Source organism: Sciurus carolinensis, chromosome 9, assembly GCF_902686445.1.
Source record: "Sciurus carolinensis chromosome 9, mSciCar1.2, whole genome shotgun sequence".
Taxonomy (NCBI): domain Eukaryota; kingdom Metazoa; phylum Chordata; class Mammalia; order Rodentia; family Sciuridae; genus Sciurus; species Sciurus carolinensis.
In genome coordinates, this window is record NC_062221.1 from 129,104,288 (window position 1) to 129,122,577 (window position 18,290).

Consider the following 18,290-nt stretch of genomic DNA (forward strand, 5'->3'; position numbering starts at 1 on the left):
AAAAGTGGTACAGGTTGAGCATCCCCAACCCCAAATGTGAAATGCTCCAAAATCTAAAACGTTTTCAATGTCAAGTGATGTGTTTGTGGAAGATTCCAACCTGACCTCAAGCAACAGATTGTACTTAAAATACAGTACTAAAATGCACTGCAAATATTATATAAAGGTACCTTCAGACTATGTGTCTACAATGTATATAAAGTCAGGTATGGTGCCACACACCTGTGAGCTCAGCTACTGGGGAAGCTGAGGTAGGAGCTTAGTAAGTTCAAGGCCAACCTGGACAACTTTGTAAGACCTTGTCTCAAAATAAAAAAGGCCAAGGATGTAGCTCGGGAGTAGAGCACTCCTGGGTTCAATCCCCAGTTAGAAAGAAAAAGGGGGGGGGAGGGAGGAAGAAAGATGTGTGTGAAATATAAATGAATTTCATATTTAAGCTTGGGTCCCCTCCCCCAAGATATTTTGTTATGCCTCTGTAAATATTCTAAAATCAAAAAACCCTGAAATCTGGGACACTTCTGATCACAAGCATTTTGGATAAAGGATTTCAAGCAGGGAAACAGCACTCATTTTTCAGACAATACTTTTGTAGATTGCTAGTGGTCCCAAGTAGCTTTCACATTCCAGAGGTAATTGTAGGTAGTGAACAAAATACTAATGTAAGAAAACTTTCGATATTTAAACCTCAAGCTTGACTTCTAGACTTTTCTTTTTCATCTGTGCTTTACCTTCAGGTTTCCGTGACCTGCCTCAGGGCCCTTGCTCATGCTCCTCCCTCTGACTAGAGGCCTCCTCCTAGGCATCTGCCTTACTCCTTCCAAGTTCATCCAGCCAAATGTCACCTTGTCAGGAGATCTTTCCTGGACTCTCTAAAGTGACAGTGTCGGCTGCAGAATGCAACCCTTCTTATCCTTCTTCTTCTGTTTTCTTTCTTAGCATTTATTATAATTGCAAAACACACAATATAGTTCAGTTATTATCTTTTTTTATTTTCTAATCTTCTCCACCAGAACTAAGCTTCAGGAGGGCTGAAAGTTTGACTTGTCTTGTTTCCTGCTTCAGTGTCTAGAACACAGCCTGAAAAGTAGTAGGTACTTGATTTAAAAAAAAAATACCGGGTGAACAAATGACAAAATACGCTTCTCTAGCCTGACGGTCATATTTTGTTCACTGTGTTCCTCACTCTGCCCCCCATTACCTGCGGGGAAATTAAGGGCTGGCTCCTGTCTGGTTCCACTTAACTCCTGCCTTCAGTTTCTATCTTCCACCTTCTTTTCGAGGTGACTTGCAGAAGTTTAGGGACAGGGTTAAGGGTCGAGGGGCCACCCCTCCCCAAAGTCGGGGTGGCTAAGGCAGAACTATCAGACCCAAGATGATCCAAGGGAAACGAGGGAACTGACACAGGGCACAGCGGCACAATGGGCAGAGGTGGCATCAAAAGCAGGGGGTTGGGAGATCACGGAGAAGTTCTGAAGGTCAGGGACCAAGGACAAGAGCTTGAGCCTAACTCTGCCATTCTCGTCAGCACCAGGACTTCTTTGTTCCAGTGGTGAATTAAACTTTTCAGTGAGTAATTACACAAAATGTAGCTTTTAAATCCCATCAAATTAAATACACAGTGAAAGTGCTAAAAAGCACCTTAAGGAACTTTATCAACAGGCACAAACATCTATTAGTCAGGGTGTTTCACACGTACATAGGTAGGAGGTGATTTCTCAGGGACAGCTTCCATAGGATTTTTTAGCCTTCTGTGGTGAGATGATGGAGAACTATACACACACACATTGAAACGATGTAAAATTCCTGGCTGTGGCATTTTACTGTAATTATACAAAATACAAACACGGGGGGGGGGGGACAGGCATGGTGACACTTGGTTTAAAATTTCTGTGAATCTCTTATTATTTAAAACAAACCTATCAAGTCTTAATTAACTGCAATATTCTGACTAAATGAAATTTTACTTTAAAAGTAAGGCTTCTTCCCGAAGACGTGTATGTGGATGGTTACCCCCACCCCTTTCTTTTTGGCTGAAAAGCACCTAGAACATTCTAATATAATTCCCATAAATCTGACAAGAGGAAATAAGCATTTATTGAACATCTTTTAGTGAATTGCTATCAGGAAATATAAAGCAAATATACACTGATAGTCCAAGGGGAGTTGATTGCCTGGGGACAGAGCTTTGGTCTTAATAAGTTAGTAAACAAAAATGAATTGATAGTATCTGGCACCAGCATATGGAGGAATCCACTATAGCCTATCTCACCTCCACTAACTACAACTAAAAATGCTAGACAAAATGTAAACAAAAGCACACAAATCAAGGAAGAGAGTCAAAACTCAAAAAGCAACCCTTACAATGGTAGCTTCCTGTTTTATCCTGCCAGTTCTTCTCCCAGGCTTGCTCCAAGGGTGTGCACCAGTATAGCTACAGAACAAGAAGCAAAACCATCAGAACAAGCCCTGTTGTTCTGCTCAGAAGAACTGAGAATGGGCCCAGGAAGCCAGAGACCTGAGATCTCAGAGAAAAGAGAACTAAAAAAAAGAAAATCCTCTGGTGCTGCATGTAAGTCCACGCACATCCCAGACTCATTCTTCAGATGGCCAAGCATGGGACTGACTCAAAGCAAGATGGCAGAGACCTTGGGAACTGAACAGCCCACTTCTCAGACTAACCCTGACGATGCCAGAGTGGCACAAACCCACAGCAACACAGCAGAGGCTTTGAAACCTGAACCAACATAAAGACCCCACCCACCAATGGAGAGACAGAACTTCCAATCTGAACCCAGTTGGGTGGATTGCCTACAAAAATAACAACAATGAAATCAATATAATCCTGGTGGTTTTAACCAGACCTGGAGTCCCACAACATAGTGTTTAACACGTCCATGGAGCATTCCAAAGAACCAAGAAAAGTTAATCAGTTAAGGATAAAGACAGTAGATGGCAACTCCAAAGTGGCCCACATGCTGGAGTTATCAATACAAAAACTTTTAAAGCAGTTGGTAGCTCTGTCTCCCTGAATAAAAGTAAACACTCTTGAAACAAATGAAACACTTAACTGATTGCAGTGTCTATGCAGGATCATTATCAACATCAATGACACAGGAGTAGAGAAACAGAACACATATGAAAAAGAAAGGAAACATACAAAGTTTGGGTCATAAGTAGAAGCCTGTTTCTTAGACGATAGGCCTTTTCTTAACAAAATCATTTGGGAATTCATTAGCCATGATAGAATGTTACCTCCTACAAAAAATTTAAACTTGGAAAAGTTTGAGCTATCATTTATATTGGAGGATAAAAAGATAAGGCCTGTATGATCCCAGATATAATATGTATGCTGCATTTTCCAAATCAATCTAATGTAGCATTTTCTCAGTTCTGCATGAGAAAACATTCCAATGAATAGGAAGCCACCTTATAGGTCAAAGTTCCAGGCACAGAGAGCCAAGGAAAATCCACCAATGACAGTGGATTGTTGAGGGGGAAAGAGGAAGGAAAAGAGAAAGACAGAACAGAATCTGGAAATAACTGCATAACCTTGAAGACTAAGGAGGTTATACTTTTTATGGCTTAGGATGTCTAATTCTCTAATGACACCCAAGGTTCCAGGGGTGCCCCTAGCAGACTCAGGAGGATGCTCTATCCTAAGAGAAGAACAGGAGAGGTCCCCATGACCTAAGGCCAGCCTGTGGGTCTTCAGAGCAAATAATGGAAAAGGTGATCCAACATCCATGGAGCAAAGTTTCTATCAACAAGTGAAAACTAACATTTGGGATGCATTTCCAAGGCATGAATCTCAAGCAGGTTAAATTTTTCTTTTAAAATAGGAATAAGTAAATATTTCCCACACCTACCCCCACAGTAAATCTGTGTAAGAATTTTAACAGCAACTATTCTGGATCAAGTGCTTATGGGTTATTTCAATTTTCACAATAATCTCTCTCTTTTTTTTTTAATTTTCTAAAGTTCCTATACCAAACATACAATTGATTTTTTTTCAGGAAAGAAAAAAAAAAAAAAGCAAAACAGGTTAACAGGTTTTGAGTCACTGAATTTGTTTCTTCTGTTTTGGTCAATTAAAGAGAATAAGGGTGTAGGCACTATGCCCATAGCTACGACGGAGTGTCACCAAACCCAAACTACAGACAGATGGCCTGGGAAAAGTACCTAAGAGAAAGAATACAGTGTCTGGCTTAGAATTAATCCCTTGTTTTTTAAAAAAAGTGTTTTATATATATATATTTTATATTTACATATATATAAAACATATTCATATATAACATATATATATATATTCTTAGTCATAAATGGACACAATACCTTTATTTTATTTATTTATTTATTTTTTTAAGCAGTGTTGGGAAATCAGACCCAGTGCCTCACACGTGCTAGGCAAGCACTCTACCACTGAGCTACAGCCCTTATTTTCAAGAATTCAATGGCACTTTGTTTGACCTCCTCTCACTGCATCTGTGGTAGGGTGACCTAGACAGACATACTGGTTCTATTTTTATGTACCCCCTTCCCATTTTATATTAATTTTCCTATGGCAGAGACCAGGTCTTCTCATGGTCATATGTATAACCTAAATTTACCTATCTTTTAGTCCTTAGGAGGACTTTTCATCATTAAAACTGCCTTAAAACAAGGGTACTTCAAATATATAAAACTTAAGATCCCAGTGCTAAGCCACGATAATCCAGTTTGTATCATATTCAACACAAAAGTTAACCGTGAAATCAGGGTTTCTCTGTTGCTGGTAAAGATAGTGAAATCCAGCCATAAGGCATGTTATGACGTATAAAAGTTATAATTATTAATAATATCAGTTTTCACTCCCCGGAGGTATTTAAAAACCTATTAAAATAAATGTAATCATTACCCTTCTATGACTTGAAAACAGACCTCTGAAGCCGCAGGAGAAAGGATGGAATGTATTTATTTCAAAGTTAAATTTGAAGCAAAAATCACAAGACAACAGATTGCAAATTTAAAATTAGATTCTGGTGGGAGGTCTTGGTTTCAAGCCTGTTTTTTCCCTACTGGATGCTGCGCTTGAAGACAGAGAGGGAAAGAGCTAAGATTAAACTGAGACTAAGTTCTGAAAGTTTTTGCTAAATCGTTACAACCCATGAATAGAGTTTTGCCAAGTCACACACAAATACCCCTAACCCAAGAGACTAAACAAGAAAGTTTCGCAACAAATAAAAGATGATCTTTGATTTAGAAAAGATTATTATTTTGACTGTTTATTTGTGCTTTTTAAAGATTATCCAAAGCAGAAACAAAATATATCCTTGTTCTGAGGCTGGATTTTGAAACTAGGTTTGCCTTTTTCAAATATAATCCAATATAAAGATGATGAAACTCAGGGGTAAAAGAGCCTGAGGGCAATTCACAGGGGAAAAAAAGATTTTGTAGGTACCTGGTTGGTCTTTTCCTTTTGTTTTGTTTTAAGGTTAATGCTTTTGAATTGTTGGATGGGTGTGACCCTAATCCAAGGAAGCGATTCCAAATTCTTTTTCCCATGAGCTACATACAACACAGCAATTTCAACTGTGATAAAAATGCAACTGTCCCACCACCTTCAAAGCAATGCTACTTGGAGTAGGAACACAGAGGCTCAAATCCACACAGGCAAACTTACCTTAAAAGGCAACAGTGTTCCCCAGCCCAACTTGCCCCAAGAGCACTGTGGCATTTAGATATTGAGGTTGGAAATGATGGGCTGGGGCTGAGGATGTGTCAGCACCTGCCCCGCTCGGTGGCCATCAGGGTCTCATCTGAGTCTGGGAAAACGTGCCAAAAACCTAGAGAGGAGAGGGTAAGAGGGGACAGAAAAACAGAAAGGAAATGGTCAACCAGAAGAAAGGAAGTGGGCATGTTCCAACAAGATCCTCTTCATTAATTATCCCACATCAACCTTGAGTGCAACGAAACACAAAGCTGCCCTAAAAGCCCCAAATCAAGAATGCAAGGGTTCGCTATGGGTATAGAACGGCAGACTTAAGTCAGATAGACAAACAGATGCCAGCATCTTCATATTTGTGGTCATAAATAGGCATGCACACTAAGTCATTTTATCATTTTGGTCTGTCTGTGCAGACTGTGACACTGGATCACAGAAACAGGTTGCCATGGGGTGACTTCCATCATCTTCTCTTACTTCTCAAAGAATCTACACAGAGAAATGGAAGGTAACAAAGGAACCTCAGTTATTCTCAAACTATAGCTGCATTTCGATGGAAGTTAAAGAAAACACTAAAAGAAAATGGGGGGAGACCAAACCATAGGGCTCCTCCTCCTATGCACATTTTCTTAAGATGCAAACATCACTTTCATAGAAAACTCGAAGAATAGGCACAGAAAAATTTTCAAATTGTTATTTAACATGGAAAATAAATTGACAAGGACAGTTCCAAGAAAAAAGCAGGGTTAATGGTCTTTTTGACTCTTTTTTATTTTTCCTATTGTTTTTAAACAGCTTGCTTTCTGAGGTGAAACTGGAAAAAAAAAAAGGCAGGCAAAAAGGTCTGAAGGGTCTTTGTGAGTGGCTTCCTTTTATTACTTTCCAGCTGGACATTCCCCTGTGGGCTGCCCGCTGCTGTCACCCACTGCTGGTGGTTTCAGCAAGGTGGGAACCTGAGATGACAGACACTTGGAGCAGGAACATGGAGAGAATTGCCTCCTTGTGGAAAAGAAGTACAGAGAGGCAGTAAGTAAATAAATTATACATCCATAAGAACAGAACAAGAAGTGAAGTTTTGCGCCTTCCTCGTCTTGGAAAATGTGCTATTTAACCACGAAGCTAGTGACTCATGCTTGCAGGGGAAGGAGCAGGAGTTCCAGCAATACCCCACAATACATGCCCTTTCAGGAGTGCCCCCCTTTGGTATCCTGTTGGTTCCCTTTTCCCGGGCATCCTCTGTTAACGGCTGTCTGCAAATTTCCAAATTTTCAAAGCAGTTCCTGAATTGCTTAGAACTGGCAGAAATTAATAAGCAGCAACCCATTTATATTGAAATGGACTCATTACGGTGCCAGCTGCCAATAATTTGCAAGGCTGGGTTCTTGCTGGCAAAGGGGGCTGCGGGCGGCTGTCCTTCCACCTGCACTGCAGAGGCTGATGGTGCAATTTGTACACTAGCAACCAGACTTTGATTTTTTTCCTATCTATATTCTTCAATCAAGTCCTTGAGCAAAAGAACCAAAGGAAGAGGAAAGTTAACGTTATAGAGTGTTATTTGTGAAACACGAGGGAAAGCGACACTGAATCAACGGGTATCATTTTTCCCCCCTGATTTTGGGAGAAACAAATTTCAGCCATGACCTGGACTGTGGAATTGATCCATGAGGTGGACAAATGAAGGCCCCCCGCATCTGCTCTTGTGCAATCAGCAGGGAAGCTAAGGTCTCACAATCCCACCAAGTACCCCACGATCAGTTCTTTTCAATGTTAGCTATTATTTCTGCTATTCTTTAACATTTATAAGCCACGAGGAGTGTGCTAGCAGATGGGCTAATGGTATGGGGCTCACATAACACATGTCATTGAAAATGAATCTGCTATATGTTGAACGAAATCAATAGCCTTCAGTTTATTATTGAACTATATGGTGAGTTAATTAACCCAGTTGGAAGATGTGGTGTGCTCAATTTGCCACAGCACTCCTCTCCTTCTCTCTCTTTCTCTCTCTCTCTCTCTCTCTCTCTCTCACACACACACACACACACACACACACACACGTCAGGCTGATGAGTCCCTCAGTACCACTCACCTGCTTTCCTTACAGTAAAATGACATGACTACTCAATAGACCAAGTTTCTCAAGACCATTATGATTCACCCTCAACTCATAAGATTCTGGGTCGGGTGTCCAATGACCGGCTTTCACAGGGAAGTGTGTGTTGCCTTGGGGGTGTGGGGGGGTAGGAATTACCAAAACTAATTACCAAAACTAATCTCAGCCTTCAAATACCTACAAAAATAGGGCTCAGAAGCCCCACCACTCCAATCCTGTGGCATGACTGACAATAAAACTATGACACGTGTCAGAAACATGTGCCCCAGCATCTAATCCCTGGCTTTTCCTAAAAAGTCTTCTAGACCAGAATTTTCTTTCTTTCCCTTCAAAAATATTCATAAGGGGCACACTGTCATTTTTAAGTCCTTACACGTTCGAGAAATCAAAGTGTAGACAGAAAAGTGTATTCTACTTGTCCCACAAATACCCAGGTTCGATTATCAGACTTTGTCACTCACTAAATTATGTGATCTGGGGCTACTAAACGATCCATTCTGAAAAAACACTAGGGAAAAAGGATGAGATAGATCTGCCTTAGTAACACCCACTTAAAATGTCATTTATAAGGAAGAAATTAGAGAATCAACATGAAGCACCATAGCTATAAAATTCTACATAACTGTGTTAATTCTTTTTCTATTTGTCTTTTTTTTTTCCCCCAGTACCCAAGAAAGTTCCATAATTAGTGCATTAGTGAGAATCAGGAAATTTCCCTTTATCTGAAACCTAAAAAAGGGAGAGTGAATATAGAGATCTTGGGTCAAAATTCTTAATATTTATTTTTTATGTAATAAGCACCAGAATGATTTGGTTTTTAGTCTTCATATTAGTTCTGAATCAGTATTGATTGGAAGGACAGACGGATGGATGGATCTGGGACACCAGAAAATAAATTTTAAAATATTAAAAAAATAGTCATTTTTTTAACTTCTTCTTTGAACTGTTACTTTCTTTCTGAAAAGGCTCATAGTATTCCAAGGATATATAATTTAAAATAAACTAAAGGAAATTACTCCTAGAAAAAGAGAAAACACACAAAGGTGAGGACCAAGACCAGGGACAGAAAGGATGTGAGTGTGTACCTGTGTGGCCTCACACCAGGTCGCAGACAGGGAGCCCTTGATGGACACCTCCCGTGGGGAGTGCGTGGCCGCTTGGAACTTCACGGTGTCCTCACAAACTTTTCAGAAGAAAGACACACGTCCTTGCTACTGAGATCAGACGGGAATTTCCCCACAAGGCCACTGTGACATAATGAGCCATTTTCTGAACTTCATCTCTCCTCACGGGCTCAGTGACAAAGTTCTTGAGGATATTTCCTGCCTTGACAGTTAACTGACAAAAATTACAATTCCGGGACAGTGGCTGGGAAGAAGAGGATAAGGCTGAGTGGGGAGGCTGTTGCTACCTCCCAGGAAGCACTATCTGCCCCCCACCATGCTAGATCCTGTGGAGGGGCTGAAAGCAGAAGGTGGGGCTCTCTGGTTCCGCCCCAGTGTAGATGGGTCACACTGCCAGATGACCACACCCCATCTGGGGTTAAGGACAGGTCCACCAGGGGTGTGCCTGTCTGGCTTTTGGGAAAGCTGAGACTGCAGCTAAGACTCAGACACACAGATGAGGTGTCCACCTTCCCTCCCAGGTGAAGCACCTGACCACTGGCAGCTCTGGGGCAGAGCCAGGACTCTCAGAAGAATCAATCCCTCAGCATAGATGAATGATCCATGACAGGAGCCCCAAACTCCTATTCCACAAGGCATGAATGAACTGATTTTAGTCCAACTGTTTTTTTTTTTTAAAGGTAGGAATAAACAGACACTCCAACCAGTCAAACAAAATCCCCAAAACTTTCTATATTCACGGATTGACCTAGTTTTCAGCAATGGTACTTCCTAATATATCCAAATGTATTCCAAGGTAACTAAGCAAGAAACATATTCATAGAATCAATACTTTTAAGCAAGTTACAAGTTGGGCACTATCTACTAAAGTCATTTTAATTTTAGCACGAGTGAATCCTTGGCAATACTTGAACAAGTTCAGCTGGGGCAGACATTACCATATTTCTTACGAGTAGAATCAGTGCATTTCAAAATGAAGTAATGTGTTCTACCCCAACCCAGGGAGATCTGCCATTTATGGAAAGCTCACTCTCTGGCTCACACTATGTTAAGTGGCTTTAGGCCAAAACACTCAGATTCTAAGTTTCCCTGAGTTCTTGGTGTTTATCATCTTACAACTACTCTTAGACACCTCCAACCGGTGATTGCCAAAGTATTACAAAACCATATCAGTCACTGTGAAGCTCCTTACTAGTGTCATTCGAGGGAATCTGGAAACCACCTGTCCCAGAGGGCTCTGCTGCACAGCTGGCCATCCGAGCTCCCAGCTACCCCTACAGCCTGACACTACGGATGGCTCCCAGGAGGCCCTGGCCTGCTGAAGAGGACACACCAGGAGACTCACATGATTTCTCAGAAATCCAAGCAGCATCCTTTCCATTTCTAAAAGCTGTGAAGCTACTGGACACTCGAGAATCCCTCCCAACATTCCAAGAGCAGTGACCAGAGCAGGACTTTGGGCTCTTGGTTCCTAAATTGTCATTTTCAAGTTCCATCAAAAAAGCACTCCTACATCACTATAAGAGAGAGTGGAGCATTTGATCCCAGAAGAAAATGGAAATGGAGCTGAAGGCAGCTCACTTCTCATGCTGACCTCTGTCCTTTACTGCTGTGTCATGCTGTGGCTTGATTTCCAGGGCGTTCCCAGGGAAAAAACCAGGTTAGCTGTGTGCCCTGGAGGTGAAAGTGGGAGAGGATACTGTCTCCTAAAGGTGCTCTCATGCCTCCTAGGAAACAGCACAGAATTTAATCCTTATACTTCATACCAGAGTGATGTTCTCAAGAACACCTCGACACCATTGTTTAGGGGAGATTTCCAGTTAAAGTCACTTTGCTCAACAAATTTTCCAAAACCGGCCACCCAGGTGTCTTCCCTTTCATAGACCTCTCTCTTGTTCCCAGAGGAACCTCAGGAGCTTTACCACACACAGGAAGAAACTATGTTTCCAGGACACACAGCTGGTGGGTGAGGAGTGCTTCCCTTCACTGTCAAAGACTGAAGATCCAGGAAGGAATGTGGGCCTAATTCTCCCTGGTTTTCCAAGCCTGACATCCAGCCTCAAGCCAGCATGGAGACAGAGGGGTCTTCCATCTAAAGACCATGGCCTTAGGTGGTCAAGTGGAAAAATGTCCACAGGAAGGGAATCTGGGACATCGCAGGTGATGCCTGCCACTGAGGTCAGCGGGCCAAGTGACCTGAATGTAGGAAAGTGAACCAGGAATTCCATGACAGTCCCCAACTCCTACAATGTGGACCCCCATCAAGCAGTTCTCTTACCATGCCGCCTTGGGGTAGTCCTTCAGCTCCAAACAGTCGGGGTGCCAGGGGATCCCCTTCCCTCATCAGGAAGCAGAACAAGATAAGGTCACTGTCCACTACGTCCTTCTCCAAACTTCCCCATAAGCTACAAACCCCTGGCCTGCAGCTGCCATCCAGAGTGGGAGGCCACCCCAGAGCAGGGAAGCACTCTCCAGCGTGAGGCCACACACCCAACAGGCTGGTGTGGCACCTAGACCTGTGAGCAAGGCGGGCTGGGACTGCCTGTGACATAGATGACTGAGGAAATGTCACCAACCCTCTGGAGAGGTCGCTGCAGTGCCGGGAGGGGCTGACAAATCAAATCGGCTTCTTTGACCCCTCACACTTTGCACCTAAATGACCAGCCAGAAAGAATCCTCCCTCCTGAGCTCCTTCCTTCTGTCCCAGCTCTGGCTGCACTTGGATTGGCAGGAAAGTGTGAGATTCTTTGAAGAGAAAACAATTAAAGAGAGATTTCAGCACTCCACCTACCAAGGAGGCGGCCTCAAAGGCTGTGGCTTTGGGGATGCAGAGGAAAGAAAAGATTGAGAAATACTAAGTACGTATGTGTGTGTGTGAATACTCCACTCTCAAGTCACGAAATAACCAAAAGGCACTGAGTGAGTGTAATCCTGGAGAAACATGCCCGCCCTGCCCAGAGGTGAATCTCTCACGGGTCCCTGAATAAGGCCACTGTTAAGCAGGTATTATGGACACTGTGAACTTTGGTGTGTGTCCACAGCACAGCCTAATGGGAGGATTTTAATCAAAGACTAAATAAAACACTTTAGATGGCCAAAAGTCTTGCAAGTTCAAATATTTTTTTTTAAATTGTTTTAAGGAATTTCTCCCAAGAATTTTCAAAACAGAGAGGTATGATTCTTTACCTATGAGTCTCCATCTAAGACAAGGACTACAGCTTATATCTGAAGATACTGTCAAGATTTCCTAAGACAGAGCAGTGAAACTATGTTCTCAAGGCCTTGTGTCCTGAGTCCCTCCCTGGGTCCCTTGCCCAAAACGCTCCTTTCCTCTCTCCTCATTTCTAAATGCAAGCCATCTTTCACAATGACCTCAATTTTTTATTTGGAAATCGTTTCCAGTTATTTGGTAGTTATACAATTAAAACTACAAGCCCTAACAAGTTCGATGTAATTCTTCATTTCATTGATCCTAAGAACTCTGTGTTTTCACTTTAACATCTCTGAAATTGAATGTCTCTCACAATCACAATAGTGAATTCTGGTTTAATCAACAGTGTTCTCTTTCCTTCTTAGTGGGACATAAAATAGAAGTGCACCTTACAAATGATAACATCAAGTGAAATAAGAGTATATAAAAATAAATTTCTAAACAGCTATATTTATGACCGTCTAAAAACCACTTGTGACTTGTTTGGGTAAAGCAGAGTATCTATGTAAGAACTGTCCTAATTGCTGCCCATTCAGTTCAACTTAATGAGCATTTATTGAGCACCTGCTGAATGTGTGAGATAAGAAACCAAGCCATTTCCTAGGGTACCTAAATCTGTGAAACTGGTGATCATTCATCCACTCTGGAGAGACTAATGTGGCTTTATCAATAGCGAATGGTGGAAAAAACAAACCAAGGAGAAGCTATCGGTTGAACCTGGTCCTAAATAAGGTTTCACTTAGCTTATGGGAAGGAATGAACAAGGATAGGGGGAGTTTATAATGTATAGAGGAAAGGCAAAATAACCCCAAGAGAAGTGAGGCTAAGAATAAAGAGTGAGGGATGAAAGTACGTCAGTCCAATGCTGCAGAGACCATTGCCAAGAAAGAGCTGGAGCCGACAAGGTTAAAGCCTGTGGCCATCGATGCGCCACAGAGATCAGATGTTACTATGGGTAACAGGAAGAGGCAAGGGGATTTTATCATGGGAGCTACAAGACCAAACATGGCTTTCACCTACTGGATGGCTTGGAGGAGAAGGTGGAGCTTGTTGCAACCAATCACATAAGAGAGTCCAAATGGGAGGCTGCCTTGTAGTAAGGAGAATGACAGGAGGGATCGCCAGCACTTGGTGGCCACTTGGACAGCTCTGAGGAACAAATGAGGGAGAAGGAGGCCAGGTCACCTACAAGTTCCTAGTTTAGCAGCCCAAGTCAGAAGGTAACAACAACACTTTTACCCTGAGGCTAATGGCTCCCCTAATTCAAAAGTTTTATCCTTGAGAGCCAGAATCTACGAACAGTAATATGACTGGATACTTGGTGTCCAGTCCACAAATGGTCTCAAAACAAGGGAAGCAGGGTTGGAACCTGCTAGACAACAAATTAAAATGCAAGATGTTTACTTCAAATTTTGAAGTTATTTTGAAAGAAATTTAAAATATCAAGTACTCTGGTACTCTGACATCTTTTTTTCTGTATAATCTTTTCTCTCACACACACACACACACACACACACACACACACACTTTTGCTCAGAAGCTATGTTGTGACATTGAATCCCCCCGCCCTCCTTGGAAATGGTTATTGCTCTGGGCTTCTAGAAGGCTACATATCTTTTCATGAAAACAATGTTATCCAGAATAATGAAAAGTGATCCCTCTTTTTCCTGTAATTCATTTCTTTAAAATTTTTATTTTTTCAAAGAAATGTAAGCAATATTTGAAACATGCTGCTATTGTACAATAAACAAAAACTCCATCATAAACAGTATTTAGTCTATTTAAAAAAGCTCTTTTTGAAGAAAAATTTAAAAATTACCCTCCCATTTTAGTTTGGGCTGCTACAACAATATAGCTCAGATTGGGTAATTGAGAGAGGACAGGAATTTATTGCTCACAGTTCTGGAGACTGGAAAGTCCAAGACCAATGTGCTGAGAGATTCAGTGTCTGCTGAGGACCTGCTCCTCACAGACGGAGACTTCTGGCTGCATGCTCACGTAGAGGAAGGGTAAATAGGCTTCACAGGCCTCTTTTATGGTCTGATCTCACCTGAGAAGGTGGAGCTCTTGAGACCTGACCCCCACCACCTCTTAATAATTGCATCTTACTAAGTATTGGGTTCCAACAAACGAATCTGGAGGGAATGCCAAGCAGATCACAGAGGCTCCCAAAAAGCTTAGATAGTAAGGACATCAGGATAGAGACATGAATAATGGTCAGATCCCTTGCACAATCAAGAAGACTAAGTCAAAACAAAACAAAACAAAAAAACCAACAAAACACATCTGAAAACTTGGGACAGGCCAGTTTTATCTTAACCACATCTTTTATGGACCAAAGCAATACATGTAATAATACACGCATTTGACAGCAAAAATGATTTTAATACAAAAATAAAATATGATGACTCCAGTTTGGTACCATAAAGTTAACAGTAAGTCAGATTTGAGTTCAGTGTCCAAAACTCTCCTGCCTTGTGGGATGCCCACTGTGCTCCTTACTCCCTGGGATCCATCTTATTATTTAAATAAGGCTGTCGACTGCAAGCAGTGTTCCAAACTGCACAAGTCAGAGTGAGATGCTTCGGGAATGCATAAATAAGTGTGCCCAAGTGCCACTTCAAACAAAATGTAGCATTTAAGGACAATCACTTAACCTTTCTACAAGAGAGAAAATGAGAAGTCAATAGATGCACGACACCAAGCGTATCTAAAGCAATGCTCTGGTTGTGTTAGTAGCCAGGCCGGCGGAGGCTGAGAGGGGAGCACATGGCAGAACGAAGGCAAGAAAGAAATGTATTAACCACTGCCCAACCGTCGCTGCTCCTTCTATTTAAAAGTAAGTGGATGGTCTGCAAGTGACCACACTTACTGCACCTGAAAAGAAATCCACATTGCTTTGCCTGGCTCGAGTCAAAACCCATAAGCATCCTAATGGCAAGCACAGTGAGGTTTTCTCTGCTGGGCCTTCTTTTTTCAGTAAAGAGGCAATTCAGTTAAGACAAAAGTACCACTGAGTTGGCCCACAAGATGGAACAGCAACCAAATCTCACCATCCAAAATCTAGTGAGAGATCTTTTTGGCTAAAAAATGACTAACATTCATCCTAGCCAAATTACAAATTGGGAGAGAATAAAAAGCACAGGAAGCAGTTGCAAGCTGGATTTTTTAAAGTAGAAGGGAAAAAAAGAAAAAAAAAAAAAAAAAAACAGAACATTCATGCCCCTCCCTGAAGTCACAGAGCATAATCAGCCTCTTTTAGCATGAAGGCAGTTTCCCCAGAGTCACTGGAATGTGCGCAACAGCGACACATCAAAGTCCCCCTGCAGAAAAACCGATACATAAAATCACAGAGCAAATCTGTTTCTTGTATGACAGCAACTAGCTGAAAAAAAGCTTGACATTCACTGCCAAGTAATATCTATGGGACCACACACAGTGCTCGTAAGGCAGACAGGAGGCCTCTCTGGAACCACTCAGCACAGAGTCCTGTCCAGGGCACTGATATGCAAATGGCTTCATGGACATCACCATTCAGGAAACCGTTTCTGAGCATGCCTACTCCAAACAGCGTCTGTGTATGTCATCACTTCTTGATTTTATTAATGTATAAATTACCCATATGAACGCCTGCTCCAATAAAACATGCACATTTCAGATTTTTGTGTTTATCTTCAAGTACATCATTGATTTGAACCAAATAGAAATCCACAGAAACTTAAGTGCAAAAGAGGAAAGAAAAAAAATTTCTGAAGTTTCCTTTCCATGTCCTAATGAAAATCATCTTGCACATCCATCCAACAGTAAAGACCACTGTTCTAGAAAACAGAGGGCTGATCTAAGAAAAAACAAGGTAAGTCTGTGGAATACTGAGGAGGGGTTGACAAGCACCGAGAGAGCTCTCTGGCAACAGAAAATGGGTCGTCAATGGTAAAAACTGTCCCCAAATCTGTTATTAATATTAATATTCGTTAATATGTTATTATTATTAATATTTGTTTAAGCCTATTTACTGAAAAAGTCCTCAGTTTCCATACCTGTGGGGTCTAAATCTATCTATATTTCAGTTTTGTTATGACGTAACATCGCATAAGGCCAAAATTGCCCAGAATCTTCAGAAGGTAACACTGCCATTCAGGAGCCACGTGCTGAAAACCTTAAACTGCTCTGAAATTATCTGCAGAGAGTCCCAGCTCTCACTAGGGACCATTAAATTGTGTTTTTGCAACAAAGATAGTAAATATTCCTTCACTAGTACTTAATAAAACAATGCCATACATAGAAAAATAAAGTAAGACGAAAGGACTCATCCCCACCCACCACACCCCAATGCAATGGGTCACAAGTGGCCAAGATATAGTAAACAGAAAATGTGTTTCCAACCATAACTGCATGTTATCGTATGACTAATTTCAGACACCATCAGAAAAAGTGCCAAGAAATTTCAGTTATATAGTCTGGAAAAATAAAAGCTAACAATAACAAGCAATGAAAAATCTTTTTTTTTTTTTTTTAATTTGGTGAAGGTTAAACAAACCTTGGGTCCTCGAAGATTGGGAAGAAAGGATTCATCTTCCAGAAAAAATTCTGTCTCTGGCCAGCTTCTAACTTAGAAAGTTATTGCTGACGGAAGGTGCTTTCAAGAGTTCATACGGCCAAGGCCTCAGTGGACATCTGATCCTGCTGATCTGCATCTCTCTAACAAATTGTCCTTTCCCTTGGGTTCCTTGCTACTCCTTAGGTATTCCTCCTGCCCCAACCACAGATTCTGCCCACCACCTTCCATCTGGCTCTTTCCATTCTGTACTTTTCTCTTTCACAAATTTATTTGGTTCCTTTCAGACTCTCATCTACCTAAATCTCAGTCTTCACCACAAATCCTTCTTTCTATTCACCTGCTGGACACCTCCTTAGGGCCACCCATTGGTAGTTCTAATCTGACATAACATTTAGGGTCTAAACATTCCATATTTATGATTCCACCCCAGACGGCAGCATGATTTGTAAATATAACATAGACTTTGGATTCAGACAAAGTCATAATATGCCAGTTAATGAATCTGTGACCTTAAGCCAAATATTTGGCTTCCATATGAACCTCTCTGTTCATCTGCAGGTCTGGGCTGGGGATTAAGTGAGACAGAGAACAGAAAATGCTGTTCCTTTGTTTTTAGTTGGGGCCTCATGAGTGATCATTTCTTTCTTTCCTCCTTCTTCCTCAGCCCCTGTTCTTCTCCCTAAGTCCCTGAAGGACCTTCTCTTATTTATCCCGCCTCTTCTATTCCTAATTCTAATCCCCATTGCTATCCCACCCCCCTTTCGCTCCACTCCATCCACTGCATGAAAACCAATGCACATTTGAGATGCATTCACCAACTTCCAAAAATGCTACCACTCCAATCACTGCTCTGCTAACTAAGGCACAAATACCCACACCACACACAGCAAACGGGAGACCCACAGAGTTACTCAAAGATCTACCCAGGAGGTTGCCAGGGACAAGAGAAGCAGGGTAGATTAATATTAAAACAAAATTCTGCACCATTTTCCAAAGATAGACTACCTATCTTCCCCCCAAATAAAATGACAAGTGGAGTGGTTAGAAGTCCATTCTCTTTCGATGCTAGGATGATCTATTTATTGGAAAACTTTGGAAAGTTCTTATTTTCAAAGATTTTCTTCATCCTCTAAATCTTCATGGTTATCAGTGATTCAAACAATTGTCTTACTCTTTCTCCTCTGATAGGATCGCAAGTTCCATGAGCAAATAGACCACAGCTCAGTACTTTGTGTCATAGTGCTGTATGTCCCTCTGTATTCTCTCTCTCTCTCTCTCTCTCTCTCTCTCTCTCTCTCTCTCTCACACACACACACACACACACACACACACACATGAATAAGGGGAGACTACTGTATCTGAACAAACAACGGGCACCATAGCCTAGTCAAGTTGACAGATGAAATGAAACATCACCCCTCCAACAGAATGCTTCTCAAGAACCAAGGTGATTCCATCGAACATTAGTCAAAGAAAGAAGTTGTAAAGTTTATTTCCCCACAGAGTATTTTACACTGTACTGTCCAGCAGGTGCTTTGGACTGACTCCCTACCAGCCTTCAAATCCACTCAATTTCCACTCTC

General features: G+C 41.6%; 1 protein-coding gene across 5 annotated transcripts in view; it reads right to left on the bottom strand.

Annotated features, from left to right (window-relative positions):
• The window catches only part of Tiam1 (TIAM Rac1 associated GEF 1), a 361,212-nt gene that overhangs the window by 128,226 nt on the left and 214,696 nt on the right, over nt 1-18,290 (bottom strand). For all 5 annotated transcript variants that reach the window (XM_047563443.1, XM_047563441.1, XM_047563439.1 and 2 more), the window contains one exon: nt 5,660-5,822. The gene's annotated coding sequence lies outside the window, so the exon portion shown is untranslated. The remainder of the gene's footprint in view (nt 1-5,659; nt 5,823-18,290) is intronic.